The sequence below is a fragment of the Triticum urartu genome, chromosome 5 (assembly GCF_003073215.2).
Source record: "Triticum urartu cultivar G1812 chromosome 5, Tu2.1, whole genome shotgun sequence".
NCBI lineage: Eukaryota > Viridiplantae > Streptophyta > Magnoliopsida > Poales > Poaceae > Triticum > Triticum urartu.
In genome coordinates this window covers 366,601,147-366,622,844 of record NC_053026.1, presented here as the reverse complement: position 1 = coordinate 366,622,844, position 21,698 = coordinate 366,601,147, and positions in this window count along the sequence as shown.

Below are 21,698 nucleotides of genomic sequence, written 5' to 3'. Positions count from 1 at the left end.
GGAGGGGGCATTGATCACGGAGGGCCTCTACATCAACTCCATGGCCTCTCCGGTGATGTGTGAGTAGTTTACTTCAGACCTACGGGTCCATAGTTATTAGCTAGATGGCTTCTTTTCTCTCTTTGGATCTCAATACAAAGTTCTCCTCGATCTTCTTGGAGATCTATTCGATGTAATCTCCTTTTGCGGTGTGTTTGTCGACATCCGATGAATTATGGGTTTATGATCCAGATTATCTATGAATAATATTTGATCTTTCTCTAAATTCTTTTATGTATGATTGGTTTATCTTTGCAAGTCTCTTCGAATTATCAGTTTGGTTTGGCCTACTAGATTGATCTTTCTTGCCATGGGAGAAGTGCTTAGCTTTGGGTTCAATCTTGCAGTGTTCGATCCCAGTGACAGAAAGGGATCCGATTGTAGCGACCAGACCTCAAACAGTCTGATCTCTGTGCTCCGGTGTCATCCCTGGATTAGTAATGCTGACACCACACAGTACTCGGAGGATTTATAACAGAGTTGCCATCACACACCTATTACATCGCGTGTCTCAAGAGAGAACATAATACAATAAATATGGCTTAAGGCCATCTAATAACGATAACAGCGGAAGTCTTGGAAGATAAGTGAGTCCATCAACTCCATCGGCATCACTAAGTATAGAACCACGATCTAAAACTCCTTAATCGTCGTCCGAAAAGTCTGCAACATTAACGTTGCAGCCTGAAACGGGTCAGCACATGGAATATGCTGGCAAGGTAACACATAGAGAGTAATGGAATGAAACAGCTATACTATATGCATATTTGGCTGGTGGAAAGCTCTATGGTTACAGTTTTGCGTAAAGCCAATTTTTCCCTACTACAAAGGAATAAATTTTATTTACTATCATGGTAGTTGTTAAACATTGAGAATGGTTGACAGCATCCTCAATCCCAATTAAGCATCATCATTAACAAAACCCAACAAAATTTAATTTAGAGTAACATGTTGAGATTCACATGATAATCCAGGTACTAGATACTCAAGATGTCCATAACCGGGGACACGGCTAACCATGATTAGTTTATTACACTCTGCAGAGGTTTGCACACTTTTCCCCACAAGACTCGATTGCCTCCGTTTGATTTCTCGCACTACATGATGTTTGAGAAGACGGATGACCGAGACATAGTCTTTCAGAAGCGCTAGCACCTTACGATGGATAGACTGGTACACCTACTTTCCCCTACATCTGCTAGTCTACCCTGTAAGAGTTCGCACGACTTAGTCAACTATGCCAGAGCCCATAATGGCTTGTGGCTGCACACGGAAGTTTCTAGTATGAATAATCTCATGATCCCTTTGAGCCTGGGTGGCGGTCCAAAAAGAAACAGGCAATCCTGGAATACCCAGGTACCTCAATCCACCCAGATGTGTGTTTAAGTTGCCACCTTAGATAAACCATTAATTTATAATACTCACATCTGTCATGGATATCACTCACCCAATCCACGTCTACTAGCATAGCATGGCACAGTAAGCAAACGTAGAAGTAACTCCCAAAGGTTTGGTAATAAACAGGTAATAGGTTCTACCTCAACTACTCCCCAAACCCACAATTTAATTGGATCCTAATCATGCAATGTGTGAGGATTGATCTAATGCAATAAAACTGGGTAGTAGAAAAGGTATGATCAAAGTGTTACTTGCCTTGCTGATGATTCGGGAAACCTAGCGATTGGAAGTAACAGGCGGCGCACTCCGGGTACTCTATCGCAAACAAACAAGCACACAATAAGTACTCATCTAATGCACAGGTAAAACAAGAATAAGAGATCTAACCAGAAAATTCAACTTAAGAACTCCGGTTTGCAAAAAGAATCAAATCAAACGAAGCAACGAAAGTCAAACGGCGAAAGAAAACAACTTCGTTCTACTAAACTGGATCTAAGGCAATTTTTACAGTAGCAAATTTTTTTTAAGTTGGTTAAACGGATAGAGGGTTTCGAGACGAAACTCCACGCGCTTGAATCGCCTGATTTCGATAAATGAGCGAAAAGTTATACTAAAACGAAAATCGGATCTGAAATCGCGATCAGAAAAATCGCGGATTTAATCCGAGAAAAAGAAAAACGACGAACGTTCGCTAGAACGAACGAACGGACGAACGCTCGCTAATTAAATAAATCGGAAAAACCGATCTATTTAAAAAAAACCGAACCTAAAAAAACCGACGGTTTTTTGAAGAAAAATAAAAAAAACCGGCGCGGACTTCGAGGCGACCTCGGACGGCGAGTCGGTGGCGGCAGCGGCGCGGCGAGGCGGGGCGACGGCGGGGCGGCGGCGGCGGGGCAGCGGCGGAGCGGCGCTCGGGGGCGCGGGCGGCTGGGCCTCGGCTGGCTCCCCCCCGGCTTATAAAGCCTAGCGGGCCGGAGTCCCGGTCGGACATGTCCCGTAGGTCGGTTCGTGTTTTTAAATAATTACACACAGAAAAAAAGAAATACTAAACGGACTCCAAAAATCCCGAAATAAATTTTCTCGGGCTTCTAAAATCAAGCCGCACAAGGTGAACATTTATTTGGGGCCTAAATGCAATTTTGAAAAATGCATATTTTTCCTAAATTCAAATAAAATAATGAAAAACTCCGAAGTAAAATCTTATTTGATTTTATTATTAAATCCTCAATATTTCTTTATTTTGGGAAAGTCATTTTATTCCCTCTCTCATATTTTTGTAATAGAAATAATCGACGATAAAATAATAAAAATCAAATGATCCTATTCTCAAAATTTGAGAAAACTCAAATATGAAAATAAAGAATTTCCCAACTCTCTCCGTGGGTCCTTGAGTTGCGTAGAAATTTCCAGGATCAACCAAAATGCAAAATAAAATATGATACGCATTGATGATCTAATGTATAACATTCCAAATTGAAAAGTTGGGATGTTACAAACCTACCCCCCTTAAGATGAATTTCGCCCTCGAGATTAGGGTTGGTTAGAAAATAGGTGAGGGTGGTCCTTGAGCAAATATTCCTCTCGTTCCCAGGTGGCTTCATCCTCCGTGTGGTGGCTCCACTGAACTTTGCAAAACTTGATAACCTTGCTGCGAGTGACTCGGCTGGCAAACTCGAGAATCTTAATTGGTTTCTCCTCATAGGTCAAATTGTTATCCAACTGGATTGCTTCCAACTGGATTGCTTTGATTGAAGAAAAAATGCTTAAGATTGATGAGTTGGCTAGGAACATTGATAGAATTTCTCTTGATGTTGATTATTTGAAACTTAGATCTATTCCACCTAAGCATGATATCAGCAAGTCTCTCAAAGCCATGAGAATTTCCATTGATGAGTGCAAAGAAAGAACCGCTAGGATGCGTGCTAAGAAAGATTGCTTTATAAAAGCGTGTTCTTCTAGTTTCCATGAAAATAAAGATGAAGATATAAAAGTTATTGATGTGTCTCCTATTAAATCTTTGTTTTGCAATATGAATCTTGATAATGATGGGGCTGAAGATGAGCCACCTTTACCTAGAAGGCGTTCCAAAAATTCCGAGTCTTTAGATCTTGATGCTAAAATTGTTAAAAGTGGGATTGAAGAGGTCAAAACTTTAAATATCAATGAACCCACTATTTTGGATTTCAAGGAATTTAATTATGATAATTGCTATTTGATATATTGTATTTCCTTTTTGCAATCCGTGCTAAATTCTCCTCATGCTTATAGTCAAAATAAAGCTTTTACTAAACATATCGTTGATGCTTTGATGCAATCTTATAAAGAAAAAATTGAGTTGGAAGTTTCTATCCCTAGAAAACTTTATTATGAATGGGAACCTACAATAAAAATTAAAATTAAAGATCATGAGTGCTATGCTTTGTGTGATTTGGGTGCTAGTGTTTCCACGATTCCAAAAACCTTGTGTGACTTGCTAGGATTCCGTGATTTTGATGATTGTTCTTTAAATTTGCACCTTGCGGATTCCACCATTAAGAAACCTATGGGAAGAATTAATGATGTTCTTATTGTTGCAAATAGGAACTATGTGCCCGTAGATTTCATTGTTCTTGATATAGATTGCAATCCTTCATGTCCGATTATTCTTGGTAGACCTTTCCTTACACGATTGGTGCAATTATTGATATGAAGGAAGGGAATATTAGATTCCAATTTCCGTTAAGGAAAAGCATGGAACACTTCCCTATAAAGAAAATTAAATTACCATATGAATCTATTATGAGAGCCACTTATGGATTGCCTACCAAAGATGGCAATACCTAGATCTATCTTCGCTTTTATGCCTAGCTAGGGGCGTAAAACGATAGCGCTTGTTGGGAGGCAACCCAATTTTATTTTTATTACTTGCTTTTTGCTCCTGGTTATTAATAAATAATTTACCTAGCCTCTGTTTTGGTTGTGTTTTTTGTGTTTAATTAGTGTTTATGCCAAGTAGAACCGTTGGGAAGACTTGGGGAAAGTCTTTTTAATCTTGCTGTAAAAAACAGAAACTTTAGCGCTAACGAGAATTGTTGCCATTTTTATTTTGAAGGTGATATTTAGTTAATTATTTTTGCAGACGATTAATAGATAAATTCCTCACATCCAGAAATTTATTTTAGAATTTTTGGGGGTTCCAGAACTTGCGTTAGCTACGGATTACTACAGACTGTTCTATTTTTGACACATTCTGTTTTTCTTGTGTTGTTTGCTTATTTTGATGAATCTATGGCTAGTGAAAGAGTTTATAAACCATAGAGAATTTGTAATACAGTAGGTTTAACACCAATATAAATAAAGAACAAGTTCATTACAGTACCTTGAAGTGGTGTTTTGTTTTCTTTCGCTAACGGAGCTCGCGAGATTTTCTACTTTGAGTTTTGTGTTGTGAAGTTTTCAAGTTTTGGGTAAAGATTTGATGGATTATGGAACAAGGAGTGGCAAGAGTCTAAGCTTGGGTATGCCCATGGAACCCCAAGGTAAAATTCAAGGACACCAAGAAGCCTAAGCTTGGGGATGCCCCGGAAGGCATCCCCTCTTTCGTCTTCATCTATCGGTAACTTTACTTGGAGCTATATTTTTATTCACCACATGATATGTGTTCTGCTTGGAGCGTCTTGTATGATTTGAGTCTTTGCTTTTTAGTTTAACACAATCATCCTTACTGTACACACCTTTTGAGAGAGACTCACATGATTTGAAATTTATTAGAATACTCTATGTGCTTCACTTATATCTTTTGAGCTATATAGTTTTTGCTCTAGTGCTTCACTTCTATCTTTTAGAGCACGGTGGTGGATTTGTTTTATAGAAACTATTGTTCTCTCATGCTTCACTTATATTATTTTGAGAGTAATTTAGAACAACATGGCAATAATAAAAACTTTCATATAAGTGCATTGAATACTATGAGAAGTCTGATACTTGATAATCGTTTTGAGATATGGAGATGGTGATATTAGAGTCATGCTAGTTGAGTAGTTGTGAATTTGAGAAATACTTGTGTTGAAGTTTGTGATTCCCGTAGCATGCACGTATGGTGAACCGTTATGTGATGAAGTCGGAGCATGATTTATTTATTGATTGTCTTCCTTATGAGTGGCGGTCGGGGACGAGCGATGGTCTTTTCCTACCAATCTATCCCCCTAGGAGCATGCGCGTAATACTTTGTTTCGATAACTAATAGATTTTTGCAATAAGTATGTGAGTTCTTTATGACTAATGTTGAGTCCATGGATTATACGCACTCTCACCCTTCCACCATTGCTAGCCTCTCTAGTATCGCGCAACTTTCGCCGGTACCATAAACCCACCATATACCTTCCTCAAAACAGCCACCATACCTACCTATTATGGCATTTCCATAGCCATTCCGAGATATATTGCCATGCAACTTTCCACCGTTCCGTTATTATGACACGCTTCATCATTGTCATATTGCTTGCATGATCATGTAGTTGACATCTATTTGTGGCAAAGCCACCGTTCATAATTCTTCATACATGTCACTCATGCATCATTGCACATCGGTACCGCCAGGCATTCACAGAGTCATATTTTGTTCTAAGTATTGAGTTGTAATTCTTGAGTTGTAAGTAAATAAAGTGTGATGATCATCATTATTAGAGCATTGTCCCAAGTGAGGAAAGGATGATGGAGACTATGATTCCCCCACAAGTCGGGATGAGACTCCGGACGAAAAAAAAGAAGAAAAGAGGCCAAAAAGAAAGAAGGCCAAATTAAATGAGAGAAAAAGAGAGAAGGCAAATGTTACTATCCTTTTTCCACACTTGTGCTCAAAGTAGCACCATGTTCTTCATATAGAGAGTCTCCTATGATATCACTTTCATATACTAGTGGGAATTTTTCATTATAGAACTTGGCTTGTATATTCCAATGATGGGCTTCCTCAAAATGCCCTAGGTCTTCGTGAGCAAGCAAGTTGGATGCACACCCACTTAGTTTCTTTTGTTGAGCTTTCATATACTTATAGCTCTAGTGCATCCGTTGCATGGCATCCCTACTCACTCACATTGATAATAATGGGCATCTCCATAGCCCGTTGATACGCCTAGTATGTGAGACTATCTTCTCCCTTTTTGTCTTCTCCACAACCACCATTCTATTCCACCATAGTGCTATATCCATGGCTCATGCTCATATATTGTGAGAGATTAAAAGTTTGAGAACATCAAAGTATGAAACAATTGCTTGGCTTGTCATCGGGGTTGTGCATGATTTAAATATTTGTGTGGTGAAGATAGAGCATAGCCAGACTATATGATTTTGTAGGGATAACTTTCTTTGGCCATGTTATTTTGAGAAGACAATTGCTTAGTTAGTATGCTTGAAGTATTATTATTTTTATGTCAATATTAAACTTTTATCTTGAATCTTTCGGATCTGAACATTCATGCCACAATAAAGAAAAATTACATTGAGAAATATGTTAGAAAGCATTCCACATCAAAAATTCTTCTTTTATCATTTACCTACTCGAGGACGAGCAGGAATTAAGCTTGGGGATGCTTGATACGTCTCCAACGTATCTATAATTTTTGATTGCTCCATGCTATTATATTATCTATTTTGGATGTTAATGGGCTTTATTTTACACTTTTATATCATTTTTGGGACTAACCTACTAACGGAGGCCCACCCAAATTGCTGTTTTTTTGCCTATTTTAGGGTTTCGAAGAAAAGGAATATCAAACGGAGTCCAAACGGAATGAAACCTTCGGGAACGTGATTTTCTCAACAAACGTGATCCAGGAGACTTGGAGTGGCGTCAAGAAACAAGGGAGGAAGGCACGAGGCAGGGGGCGCGCCTACCCCCCTGGGCGCGCCCTCCACCCTCGTGGGCCCTCCGTTGCTCCACCGACGTACTTCTTCCTCCTATATATATCCACGTACCCCCAAACATCCAGGAGCACCACGAAAACCTAATTCCACCGCCGCAACCTTCTGTACCCGAGAGATCCCATCTTGGGGCCTTTTCCGGAGCTCCGCCGGAGGGGGCATTGATCACGGAGGGCCTCTACATCAACTCCATGGCCTCTCGGTGATGTGTGAGTAGTTTACTTCAGACCTACGGGTCCATAGTTATTAGCTAGATGGCTTCTTTCTCTCTTTGGATCTCAATACAAAGTTCTCCTCGATCTTCTTGGAGATCTATTCGATGTAATCTTCTTTTGCGGTGTGTTTGTCGAGATCCGATGAATTGTGGGTTTATGATCCAGATTATCTATGAACAATATTTGATCTCTGAATTCTTTTATGTATGATTGGTTTATCTTTGCAAGTCTCTTCGAATTATCAGTTTGGTTTGGCCTACTAGATTGATCTTTCTTGCCCATGGGAGAAGTGCTTAGCTTTGGGTTCAATCTTGCGGTGTTCGATCCCAGTGACAGAAAGGGAACCGATTGTAGCGCCAGACCTCAACAGTCTGATCTCTGTGCTCCGGTGTCATCCCTGGATCAGTAATGCTGACACCACATCAGTACTCGGAGGATTTAACAGAGTTGCCATCACACACTTATTACATCGCGTGTCTCAAGAGAGAACATATATACAATAAATATGGCTTAAGGCCATCTAATAACGATAACAGCGGAAGGCTTGGAAGATAAGTGAGTCCATCAACTCCATCGGCATCACTGAGTATAGAACCACGACCTAAAACTCCTATATCGTCGTCCTGAAAGTCTGCAACATTAACGTTGCAGCCCGAAACGGGTCAGCACATGGAATATGCTGGCAAGGTAACACATAGAGAGTAATGGAATGAAACAGCTATACTATATGCATATTTGGCTGGTGGAAAGCTCTATGGTTACAGTTTTTGCGTAAAGCCAATTTTTCCCTACTACAAAGGAATAAATTTTATTTAACTATCATGGTAGTTGTTAAACATTGAGAATGGTTGACAGCATTCTCAATCCCAATTAAGCATCATCATTAAACAAAACCCAACAAAATTAATTTAGAGTAACATGTTGAGATTCACATGATAATCCAGGTACTAGATACTCAAGATGTCCATAACCGGGGACACGGCTAACCATGATTAGTTTATACACTCTGCAGAGGTTTGCGCACTTTTCCCCACAAGACTCGATCGCCTCCGTTTGGTTTCTCGCACTACATGGTGTTTGAGAAGACGGATGACCGAGACACAGTCTTTCAGAAGCGCTAGCACCTTACGATGGATAGACTGGTACACCTACTTTCCCCTACATCTGCTAGTCTACCCTGTAAGAGTTCGCACGACTTAGTCAACTATGCCAGAGCCCATAATGGCTTGTGGCTGCACACGGAAGTTTCTAGTATGAATAATCTCATGATCCCTTTGAGCCTGGGTGGCGGTCCAAAAGAAACAGGCAATCCTGGAATACCCAGGTGCCTCAATCCACCCCAGATGTGTGTTTAAGTTGCCACCTTAGATAAACCATTAATTTATAATACTCACATCTGTCATGGATATCACTCACCCAATCCACGTCTACTAGCATAGCATGGCACAGTAAGCAAACGTAGAAGTAACTCCCAAAGGTTTGGTAATAAACAGGTAATAGGTTCTACCTCAACTACTCCCCAAACCCACAATTTAATTGGATCCTAATCATGCAATGTGTGAGGATTGATCTAATGCAATAAAACTGGCTAGTAGAAAAGGTATGATCAAAGTGTTACTTGCCTTGCTGATGATCCGGGAAACCTAGCGATTCGAAGTAACAGGCGGCGCACTCCGGGGACTCTATCGCAAACAAACAAGCACACAATAAGTCTCATCTAATGCACAGGTAAAACTCTGATAAGAGATCTAACCAGAAAATTCAACTTAAGAACTCCAGTTTGCAAAAATAATCAAATCAAACGAAGTAACGAAAGTCAAACGGCGAAAGAAAACAACTTCGTTCTACTAAACTGGATCTAAGGCAATTTTTACAGTAGCAAAAACTTGTTTAAGTTGGTTAAACGGATAGAGGGTTTAGAGACGAAACTCCACGCGCTTGAATCGCCTCATTCTGATAAACGAGCGAAAAGTTATACTAAAACGAAAATCGGATCTGAAATCGCGATCAGAAAAATCACAGATTTAATCCGAGAAAAGGAAAAACGACGAACGTTCGCTAGAACGAATGAACGGACGAAGGCTCGCTAATTAAATAAATCAGAAAAACCGATCTATTTAAAAAACCGAACCTAAAAAAAACCGACGAAAAACCGATGGTTTTTCGAAAAAAAAACCGGCGCGGACTTCGAGGCGACCTCGGGCGGCGAGTTGGTGGCGGCGGCGTCCGGCGAGGCGAGGCGGGGCGGCGGCAGGGCGGCGGCGGCGAGGCGGCGGCGGGGCGGCGCGGCACTCGGGGCGGCTAGGGTTCGGGGGCGCGGGCGGCTGGGCCTCGGCTGGCTCCCCCCGGCTTATAAAGCCTAGTGGGCCGGAGTCCCGGTCGGACACGGTCCGTTGGTCGGTTCGTTTTTCTAAATAATTATGCGCAGACATAAAAATAAAAAGAAATACTAAACGGACTCCAAAAATCCCGAAATAAATTTTACCGGGTTTCTAAAATCAAGCCGCACAAGGTGAACATTTATTTGGGGCCTAAATGCAATTTTGAAAAACGCACATTTTTCCTAAATTCAAATAAAATAACGAAAAACTCTGAAATAAAATCTTATTTGATTTTATTATTAAATCCTCAATATTTCTTTATTTTGGTAAAGTCATTTTGTTCCCTCTCTCATATTTTTGTAATAGAAATAATTGACGATAAAATAATAAAAATCAAATGATCCTATTCTCAAAATTTGAGAAAACTCAAATATGAAAATAAAGAATTTCCCAACTCTCTCTGTGGGTCCTTGAGTTGCATAAAAATTTCCAGGATCAACCAAAATGCAAAATAAAATATGATATGCATTGATGATCTAATGTATAACATTCCAAATTGAAAATTTGGGATGTTACACCGATACGTATTGTATTGTTGACATCGAGGATAAAAAGTTGGAGTTTATATCATATTGCATGAGTTTATCCCTTTACATCATGTCATCTTCCTTAAAGCATTACTCGGTTCTTATGAACTTAATACGCTAGATGCATGCTGGATAGCAGTCGATGTGTGGAGTAATAGTAGTAGATGCAGAATCGTTTCAGTCTACTTGTCTCGGACGTGATGCCTATATACATGATCATACCTAGATATTCTCATAATTATGCTCAATTCTATCAATTGCTCGTCAGTAATTTGTTTACCCACTGTAATACTTATGCTCTTGAGAGAAGCCACTAGTGAAACCTATGGCCCCTGGGTCTATCTTCCATCATATTAATCTTCCAATACTTAGTTATTTCCTTTGCCGTTTATTTTACTTTGCATCTTTATTTCTCTTTATCATAAAAATATCAAAAATATTATCTTATCATATCTATCAGTTCTCACTCTCGTAAGTGACCGAGAAGGGCTTGACAACCCCTTTATCGCGTTAGTTGCGAGGTTCTTATTTGTTTGTGTAGGTGCATGTGACTTGAGCGTGATCTCCTACTAGATTGATACATTGGTTCTCAAAAACGGAGGGAAATACTTACGCTACTTTGCTGCATCACCCTTTCCTCTTCAAGGGAAAACCAACGCAGTGCTCAAGAGGTAGCAATGATCGGACATGGTTTAGTTGATTTGGATCACGTGATCACTTAGATGATTAGAGGGATGTCTATCTAAGTGGGTACTGCAATTGCTTGAATCAAGTGGGAGTTAATCTTCCAAATAAGATAGTAATTGACAAAGTTCTCTAGTCGCTATCACCAAGTTACTAGAACTTAGTGATGAACTATAATATGCAAGGGATAACGGAAATGATTCCCAAGCTCTTCATGATGTAGAAATCGACGAAGGTAGAAATCAAGAAAAGCATCAAGTGTTGATGGTTGACAAGACCACTAGTTTCAAGAAAAGGGCAAAGGGAAGAAGGGGAACTTCAAGAAGAACGGCAAGCAAGTTGCTGCTCAAGTGAAGAAGCCCAAGTCTAGACCTAAGCCCGAGACTAAGTGCTTCTACTGCAAAGGGACTGGTCACTGGAAGCAGAACTGCCCCAAGTATTTGGCGGATAAGAAGGATGGCAAAGTGAACAAAGGTATATTTAATATACATGTTGTTGTTGTGTACTTTACTAGTGTTTATAGCAACCCCTCAGTATTTGATACTATTTTCACTTGCTAAGATTAGTAACTCAAAACGGGAGTTGCAGAATGAACAGAGACTAGTTAAGGGTGAAGTGACGATGTGTGTTGGAAGTGGTTCCAAAATTGATATGATCATCATCGCACACTCCCTATACTATCGGGATTAGTGTTGAACCTAAATAAATGTTATTTGGTGTTTGCGTTAAGCATGAATATGATTTGATCATGTTTATTGCAATACGGCTATTCATTTAAAGTCAGAGAATAATTGTTGTTCTGTCTGCATGAATAAACCTTCAATGGTCATACACCCAAGGTGAATGGTTTATTGAGTCTCGATCGTAGTGATACACATATTCATAATATTGAAACCAAAAGGTGCAAAGTTAATAATGATAGTGCAACTTATTTGTGGCACTTCCGTTTAGGTCATATTGATGTAAAGCGCATGAAGAAAATCCATGCTGATGGGCCTTTAGAATCACTTGATTATGAATCAGTTGATGCTTGCGAACCATGCCTCATAGGCAAGATGACTAAGACTCCGTTCTCCGGAACAATGGATCGAGCAACTGACTTATTGAAAATAATACATACTGATGTATGCGGTTTGATGAGTGTTGAGACTCGCGGCGGGCATCGTTATTTTCTGACCTTCACACATGATTTGAGTAAGATATGGGTATATCTACTTGATGAAACATAAGTCTGAAACATTTGAAAAGTTCAAAGAATTTTAGAGTGAAGTGAAAAATTATCATAACAAGAAAATAAAGTTTCTACGATCTGATCGTGGAGGAGAATATTTGAGTTACGAGTTTGGTCTTCATTTGAAACAATGCGGAATAGTTTCGCAACTCACGCCACCTGGAACACCACGGCGTAATGGTGTGTCCGAACGTCGTAATCGCAGTTTACTAGATATGGTGCGATCTATGACGTCTCTTACTGATTTACCGTTATCGTTTTGGGGTTATACATTAGAGATAGCTGCATTCACGTTAAATAGGGCACCATCTAAATCCGTTGAGACGACACCATATGAACTGTGGTTTGGCAAGAAACCAAAGTTGTCGTTTCTTAAAGTTTGGGGCTGCGATGCTTATGTGAAAAAGTTTCATCCTGATAAGCTCAAACCCAAATCGGAGAAATATGTCTTCATAGGATACCCAAAGGAGACAGTTGGGTACACCTTCTATCACAGATTCAAAGGCAAGACATTTGTTGCTAAGAATGGATCCTTTTTAGAGAAGGAGTTTCTCTCGAAAGAAGTGAGTGGGAGGAAAGTAGAACTTGATGAGGTAATTGTACTGTCAGGGATATACCCCGCGGTGTGACCCGGCCGGAATCATGACCCGGCCGGGTCATGGAGACTCACCAGAGACTTGGCTAGAGCTTGGCGACCACTGACGATCGCCCGGACATGGCGGTTTACATGTAACCCGCCTGGACATTGTGACTCACTAGAGACCCAGCGGGCGGATCAGACGGACGACAAGGCCCAAGGCCTAGCAGGCCGGCTTATACTTTGATGCGCCGGCTTAAGAGGAAAGGGATGATGAATATTTCCTTTACGAGGAAGCAAGTCCCGGACTTGTATTCAACTTGTGAGAAAGGATATACTAGTCCTAGTTCCACTAGGACTCCACATGTAACCCGCCCCTTCAACATATATAAGGAGGGGCAGGGCTCCCCAAAGAGGGACATAAAATAATATCTAGGGCTAGACACAAAGGGGAAGCCGGCTTATGCGGCAACTCTCTCATGAGCATAATGAGATCTAGCCACAAACAGCATGTAGGGTTATTACCGGATGATGTTTCCCGAGGCCCGAAGCTATCTAAATCCTTGTATTATGTTGCGTCTCTCGATTTTGTTCAACCCCTCTCAAGCTACCACATAGATGCGTCGGCCTCGCGACTAAGTCCTGACACTAGGACATCTGCCGTGACAATTTCACGACAGTTGGCGCCCACCGTGGGGCCTGCACACGGTGGTGTTGAGTTTTTGGAGGGATCTTCCCAGGGTTTCGAGAAACTCGCGATTAAACGAATGAAGAAAAACCGGCACGATCGGATCTACATCGTCGGCGGCCGTTCTTTCCTGTTTTGGCGAGTCTTCACGATCGTGTGTTTCGCTCATCGACAAGCAATTGGCTGTTTGAGTCAAAGTCTAGCATCCGAAAACAGTCGATATGAAGTACAAGTCGCCGAGACCTACACCGTGGTCCGTGTCCAAATCTGATTTGGAGCATCAGACTGGTTGTAATGGGGAGTATCATATACTAGTATCATGCATATGATACTAGTCTATAATACTACATCCCTAATGCATAGTATCATAAGTTGGTATCATAGAGGATTAAATTTATTGTCATGCATGACACAAAGTAGCACATCATTTAATATGATACGGTAGCATGATATGATACTCAAGCCTTTTTTTCTTCATTTAATTATATGCCACCTCATCAAACTTGCTTAATTGACATGCATGATACTACCTATAATACTCCTATTACGGACAGCCTCAGATTCCATCGCTATTGCATGGCGTGGCTCCCTAGGCCTGCTGCCAATTTCTCAACGGATCAAGGCCGAAACCTCAGGCACGTGGAGCTGCAGTTGAAAAAACAGTGCCAATGACCCGGACGTGGATAAGGCCACGATTCAGGAACAGATACGGTTGCCGGCTACTGTCACGCGAGGAAGCCGGGCGCCCTGCCTCCGCTGCCCGCGGCCTCGCCTCCATTGCCGCGCGGGCCGCTGCCCTCATTCACCTTTGCTTTGGGCCGCCGTGCCTCGCCGGGTCGGCCTCTTCCTCAGGCCGCCGCGCCTCGCCCTGCATCCGCCTCCGTCCCGAGCAACAACTCACCACCTCAGCTGCTGTTGAGACACCCGCGTCGGCAGGGTACACCTCGCCACCGGCTTCTGTCATTCAAGATGAGCTGGATGTGACCCAGGCATGGACGCGGACTCGGCCTCCGTCGCCCTCAGCCGCCGCCGCTTCTGCTGTCACCGACCTCCGCCGCCGCGGGCTCGCCTCGCCACTCTGTCGCGTGGTCTCAAGCGGCCGCCTCCGAACCACCGGCCCTATCCAGCAGACTGCCGCACCGCTGCGGGCCTGCTTGCACCGAGCCGCTGCCGTGGCCTCGCGACGGCCGTCGAGCCGCCCCGCGGCCGTGGTCTTCAGTTCACCCGCCGACAGGTTCTTCCGACTCGCCGTGCCTTGAGCTCGGCTCGCTGTTATGGTCTCACTCGTCGTTCGATTGTGAGCCGCCCGATGCCTTCGCCGCTGCGAATCGCCTCGTTCAACCATGAACCACCCGACGCATTTGTTCTGCTTGGCCACGTCGCCCCTGCGTGTCTCGTCAAGCCATGGCTTCTCCGAGTGCCTGCGCACCGGCGCTCTTCCGTCGCGAGCAGCACCGACTCCACCAAGGCCCTACCTGCGAGTTGTCTTGCCGGGCTGCTACTGCAACCACGCTATGCTGCCTTCATTGGTTGGGATAGATGCCTACTCTTTGAATATTTTGAACAATTGCTTGCTGAAGCTTCCTACTGAACATTAAGAGTCACCAAGTCAGCGGCACGCCATCGTGTGTTTGTTTGGTCACTAAATGAAGGAGGGAACGAGCTGATCAGAGAAGATGGTGCTCGTGTTAGGAAGCACGGATCTGGAGGGGCACCCAAAGCTAACATCCATACCCATGGAGCTAGCCCTTGAGACACAGACTTTCATCACTGCATATATTGCTGCCGCCTTATTGAGATCAGATTTCAGTATTCGGTTGTGGCGCATAGTTCTCATACACGTGAGGGCGTGTATGTTCATGGGTGCTCCTCTCACTAGTATCATCGTTCGGTGTACAAGGCAGAACAAGTCTCAGATCAATGAAACATTCGCTGAGGACCATCAGTACTAGTCTACGTGCATCCGCCCGCTAATACCACTTCATTCACAAGTGGATAGCACCAACACGGCGCCCCGTACATGATCAATCAATTCATGATAAAAGTAACATCATAAAGTGGATATGGAGCTTGCGCGAGTGTTGTCCAATGACCGCCTCCGTCTGTGCCATGCTGATTTCTGGACAGGCGTACAGGCCAAGCCCCCTGCGGTCGGGCTTACTTCAACGCACCGGGTCGATTGACGGACACCGCTAAAAATCATAAGGGCGACTATTAAAAGAAACAGGGATGGTGTTATGCCACGAATACATGTTCAGTTGTGCCCCGCAGTTTTCACGGATACGCGTATCGTGGTCTGGTTTACATCAATGCGCCGGCCGACTCGCCCATCCGCACCGCCTTACAACGCCACGGACGATTTGCCCATCCGCCCTCGCGGCCGGTTCACGCGTCCGCGCCGGCTTACAACGTGGAGGACAATTTGCTCGTCCGCAACGGCTTACAACACCGGGCCGACTCGTCTGTCTGCTCCCGCGGCCGGATCATCAACTTCATGGCGGGTTATTTCCGGCCTAACATATCAGGTGAAATCCATCTAGCTTATATTTTATATTGTTTTCTTTTAAAAGAGCAATTATTCTGACTTGTAAGTTCTCCAATGCAGGACAGGGTTATTATAACATTGCGTTGTTGAAGGACTCATACCGGTTTATATCACGGTCAAATATGGAGAGTCTCAAGCCAATTCCTCGAGTAATCTTAAGACTCAGGGGCTACAATGACATGACTCGAGAACTCCGGGTCATTGGAGGGAATGATAACCCGGTTCCGGAGGACACCACCATATGGATGAAAATTTAAAAGCCGTCAGAAAATTGTCGGTTCAAAATAAAGATTCCGGTTTAAAATCCGGTTCTAGAGACATCTTTCTCCCGCAAAGCTTTGAAACTCTCAAATCCGGTTCAAACATCCGGCTCAAGGTAAATTTGTCTCTTACAAAACTTTAAGTTCTCAAATACAGTTCAAACATCTGGCTCAAGGACAATCCATCTTCCACAAAAGTTTTGAAGCTTTCAAATCCGGTTTAAAGTTTCGGTTAAAAAAGAATTAATCTCTCGCAAGATTCGAGTTTCTCAGAAAAATTAAAGGTTGCGAAATAGAACTTGCAGCCATGATGCGCGGTTCAAACATGGGTATCATGCCTTACGGCTTATCTTATTATGATCACTTGGGGGCTTCCTGTTCAAACATAGGTCGTATTCGAACCAAAGAGAACATAGCTGTCGTAACCCTTTTGATCAGGCGCAAAGCCAAACTCACTAGGGGGCTTCTTGATCATATCCGAATCATAGCTTAACCCCTTTTGGGTCCGACTCGGATCATATTCGAATCAGGGTCATTAAAAACCTCTCAAGGTCATTTGGGGGCTTCCTGTTCAAACATAGGTCGTATTCGAACCAAAGAGAACATAGCGGTCGGTACCCTCTTGATCGGCGCAACGCCAATAGCCACTAGGGGCTACATGATCGTATTCGAATCCTAGCTTAACCCCTTTGGAATGGTTTACTGATCGTATTCAAATCAGAAACCTCGATTTTTATTTGGTTTAAATTTTTGCAAACGATCTTTTGGGTTTTGAGACATTTTGCTCATATCTGAAGCATATAAGTGTGGTTTCGTTTGAACCCGGCTTGGCTTTGGACGATAAGTCGCCAGCATGTGACAATCATGATATATTTGGAAGTATTAGCTTCTAAGGATTGGGTTATCACCCTTACTGCACAGGTCATGTAAACCGGCAGTACAAATTAAATATCACAATGGTTATATGTGGGATATTATGATCCGCCCTGCAGTAAACCGCCAGGGGATCTTGTGATTTACTTATGTGCAGGATAAGACTACATTTGAGTAGTTACCCGCCCTGGCTTTTGACGTTAAGTCGCCAGGGCATATGTTGTTTAAACTCTGTGCAGGATTTACAGAGCTAGGACTTACATAAATCATTAAGTTCCAGCCCATCATCAAAGATTGAAATTAGTGTCTCAAAAGGGTTATCAATTCTTGATTTTCTCAAAGGCTATAAGCCGCCGGGTTATAAAAATTCCGGCTTACAATGGAGGCATATTAAATCGCCATCGGCCAAGAGCCGTCGGGTATTTAAACTCCAGATTTACTTGTCAACAGGTAAGGTATTCAAAGTCGCTTTGGTGCAATGGCTATTATTTTATCAATGGATATGATTTATTCTACAATGGGAAGAATAGTCCCGAGTTGATGCAGGCTTACAACCCGGCACTTGGGGGCTATATTATTCAGGTTGAGATTATATCAAATATGCAAGTCCACTGCCAGCATGCACCATGGCACTTGGGGGCTAATGCAAAGACAATTTTACTGGCCTTATTGAAGACCCGGCTCATCACATCATAATGAGCCGGCCCTTGGGGGCTACCAATTGCTCCTGTCAACAATTCAAGGTACACAAGTTCTATTCCATTATATTGAAGGGTCCACTTCTCAGTTGGTAAAGCACAAAGCTCTTAACCTTGTGGACGTGGGTTCAAGCCCCATGATGGGGGTTACATCATATGATGTTCTTTTCAAAAGAAGTATATATAAAGTCCCAGCTCAATATTATCTTACTGAGTCAGCCCTTGGGGGCTACACGTTGTTGTTCAAGTCTATATGATCATATTTATAGAGTCCCTGCTCATTATTGCATAATGACCCGACCCTTGGGGGCTACACTGGTTGTAGTTTTTTATGAGTATAAGGCAATTACAAGTTCCAGGTTGCTGCAAGCATGACAACCCGGTACTTGGGGGCTACATATATGGAGTATTCAGTCTTTACTAGTGACTAAGATGAACAACATGGATTTCTTTAAAGTGGCAGTATTTATATTGAAGCAAGTCTTAAGTCATCACTTTGTTTCTGCTCAAGACTTGGGGGCTACAAGTAATATGGATATAAGGGAGAAAAAATCTTCAAATTCTCAGTTTTGAGTAAACCAGATTGACCCGGCGTCACCAATAACTATGACCCGACGTCGGCAACAATTATGACCCGGTGTTAGCAATATTTACAAACCGGATTTTTTGGCAATGATAAACCGGCAAGTTCTACAAGCCGGCTGAAAGTCAGATGAGTTTTTTCAAGACCAATATTTTTTAAGCCGGCGCTTTGGAAGCCCATTCAAGTGGATTATTTACTACAATATTTCTTTATAAGATACCGATGTCTGCAAATTGGCTCTGAAGCTGGCCTATTGACCCCGATTTCTCAAAAGAAGTATCTGGATTTTTGCATTGCAAGGTTTGGACATATCTGTTAAAAGAGATTTGCTATAAGATCTTTGAGTATGCATCCAGGAGGAAATGACAAGGACTTAAAGATAATCAGGTGCCGGTTCAGGAAAATATTTAACCCAGAGCACAACCTATCAAGTTTGTTCTTGTGTTTATTTTACAGGATTAGTTTAACATGGATAAATCCAAATTAAACTAGGGGCTAATGTCGGGGATATACCCCGCAGTGTGACCCGGCCGGGTCATGACGACTCACCAGAGACTTGGCTGGAGCTTGGCGACTCACTGGCGATCTGCCCGGATATGGCGGTTTACATGTAACCCGCCTGGACATTGTGACTCACTAGAGACCCGGTGGGCGGATCAGACGGACGACAAGGCCCAAGGCCTAGCAGGTCGGCTTATACTCTGGTGGGCCGACTTAAGAGGAAAGGGATGATGAATATTTCCTTTACGAGGAAGCAAGACCCGGACTTGTATTCAACTTGTGAGAAAGGATAGACTAGTCCTAGTCCTACTAGGACTCCACATGTAATCCGCCCCTTCAACATATATAAGGAGGGGCAGAGCTCTCCAAAGAGGGACAGAAAATAATCTCTAGGCTAGACACGAAGGGGAAGCCGGCTTATGCGGCGACTCTCTCATGAGCATAATGAGATCTAGCCACAAACAACATGTAGGGTTATTACCGGATGATGTTTCCCAGGGCCCGAAGCTGTCTAAATCCTTGTATTATGTTGCGTCTCTCGATTCCGTTCAACCCCTCTCAAGCTACCACATAGATGCGTCGGCCTCGCGACTAAGTCCTGACACTAGGACATCTGCCGTGACAATTCCACGACATGTACCTTCTCCCGAATTGGAAAACAGTTCATCATAGAAATCAGTTCCAGTGATGCCTACGCCAATTAGTGAGGAAGATTAATGATGATGATCATGAAACTTCAAGATCAAGTTACTACCGAACATCTTAGGTCAACCAGAGTGAGATCCGCACCAGAGTGGTACGGTAATCCTGTTCTGGAGGTCATGTTACTTGACCATGACGAACCTACGAACTATGAGGAAGCGATGATGAGCCCAGATTCTGCGAAATGGCTTAAGACCATGAAATCTGAGATGGGATCCATGTATAAGAACAAAGTGTGGACTTTGGTTGACTTGCCCAATGATCGGCAAGCCATAGAAAATAATTGGATCTTCAAGAGGAAGACGAACACTGATAGTAGTGTTACTATCTACAAAGCTAGACTTGTCGAAAAAGGGTTTTTGACAAAGTTCAAGGTGTTGACTACGATAAGATTTTCTCACACGTAGCGATGCTTAAAGTCTGTCTGAATCATGTTAGCAAATTGCCACATTTTATGAAATCTGGCAAATAGATGTCAAAACTACATTCCTTAATGGATTTCTTAAAGAAGAGTTGTATATGATGCAACCAGAAGGTTTTGTTGATCTTAAAGGTGCTAGCAAAGTGTGCAAGCTCCAGCGATCCATCTATGGACTGGTGCAAGCATTTCGGAGTTGGAATATGCGCTTTGATGAGTTGATCAAAGCATATAGTTTTATACAGACTTGCGGTGAAGTCTGTATTTACAATAAAGTGAGTGGGAGCACTACAACATTTCTGATAAATATATGTGAATGACATATTGTTGATCGGAAATAATGTAGAATTTTTTGGAAAGCATAAAAGAGTATTTGAAAGGAGTTTTTCAAAGAAAGACCTCGGTGAAGCTGCTTACATATTGAGCATCAAGATCTATTGAGATAGATCAAGACACTTGATAAGTTTTTTCAATGAGTACATACCTTGACAAGATTTTGAAGTAGTTCAAAATAGAACAGTCAAAGAAAGAGTTCTTGCCTGTGTTACAAGGTGTGAAATTGAGTAAGACTCAAAGCCCGACCACGGCAAAAAATAGAGAGAGAATGAAAGTCATTCCTTATGCTTCAGCCATGGGTTCTATAAAGTATGCCATGCTGTGTACCAGACCTATTGTATACCTTACATTGAGTTTGGCAAGGGAGTACAATAGTGATCTAGGAGTAGATCACTGGACAACGGTCAAAATTATCCTTAGTGGAATAAGGATATGTTTCTCGGTTAGGGAGGTGACAAAAGGTTCGTCGTAAAGGGATACGTCGATGCAAATTTTGACACTGATCCAGGTGACTCTAAGTATCAATCTGGATGCATATTAAAAGTGGGAGAAATTAGCTAGAGTAGCTCCATGCAGAGCATTGTTGACATAGAAATTTGCATAATACATACGGATCTGAATTTGGCAGACCCGTTGACTAAATTTCTCTCACAAACAAAACATGATCACACCTTAGTACTCTTTGGGTGTTAATCACATGGCGATGTGAACTAGATTACCGACTCTATTAAATCCTTTGAGTGTTGGTCACATGACGATGTGAACTATGGGTGTTAATCACATGGTGATGTGAACTATTGGTGTTAAATCACATGGCGATGTGAACTAGATTATTGACTCTAGTGCAAGTGGGAGACTGAAGGAAATATGCCCTAGAGGCAATAATAAAGTTATTATTTATTTCCTTATTTCATGATAAATGTTTATTATTCATGCTAGAATTGTATTAACCGGAAACTTAGTACATGTGTGAATACATAGACAAACAGAGTGTCACTAGTATGCCTCTACTTGACTAGCTCGTTGAATCAAAGATGGTTATGTTTCCTAGCCATAGACATGAGTTGTCATTTGATTAACGGGATCACATCATTAGGAGAATGATGTGATTTACTTGACTCATTCCTTTAGCTTAGCACTT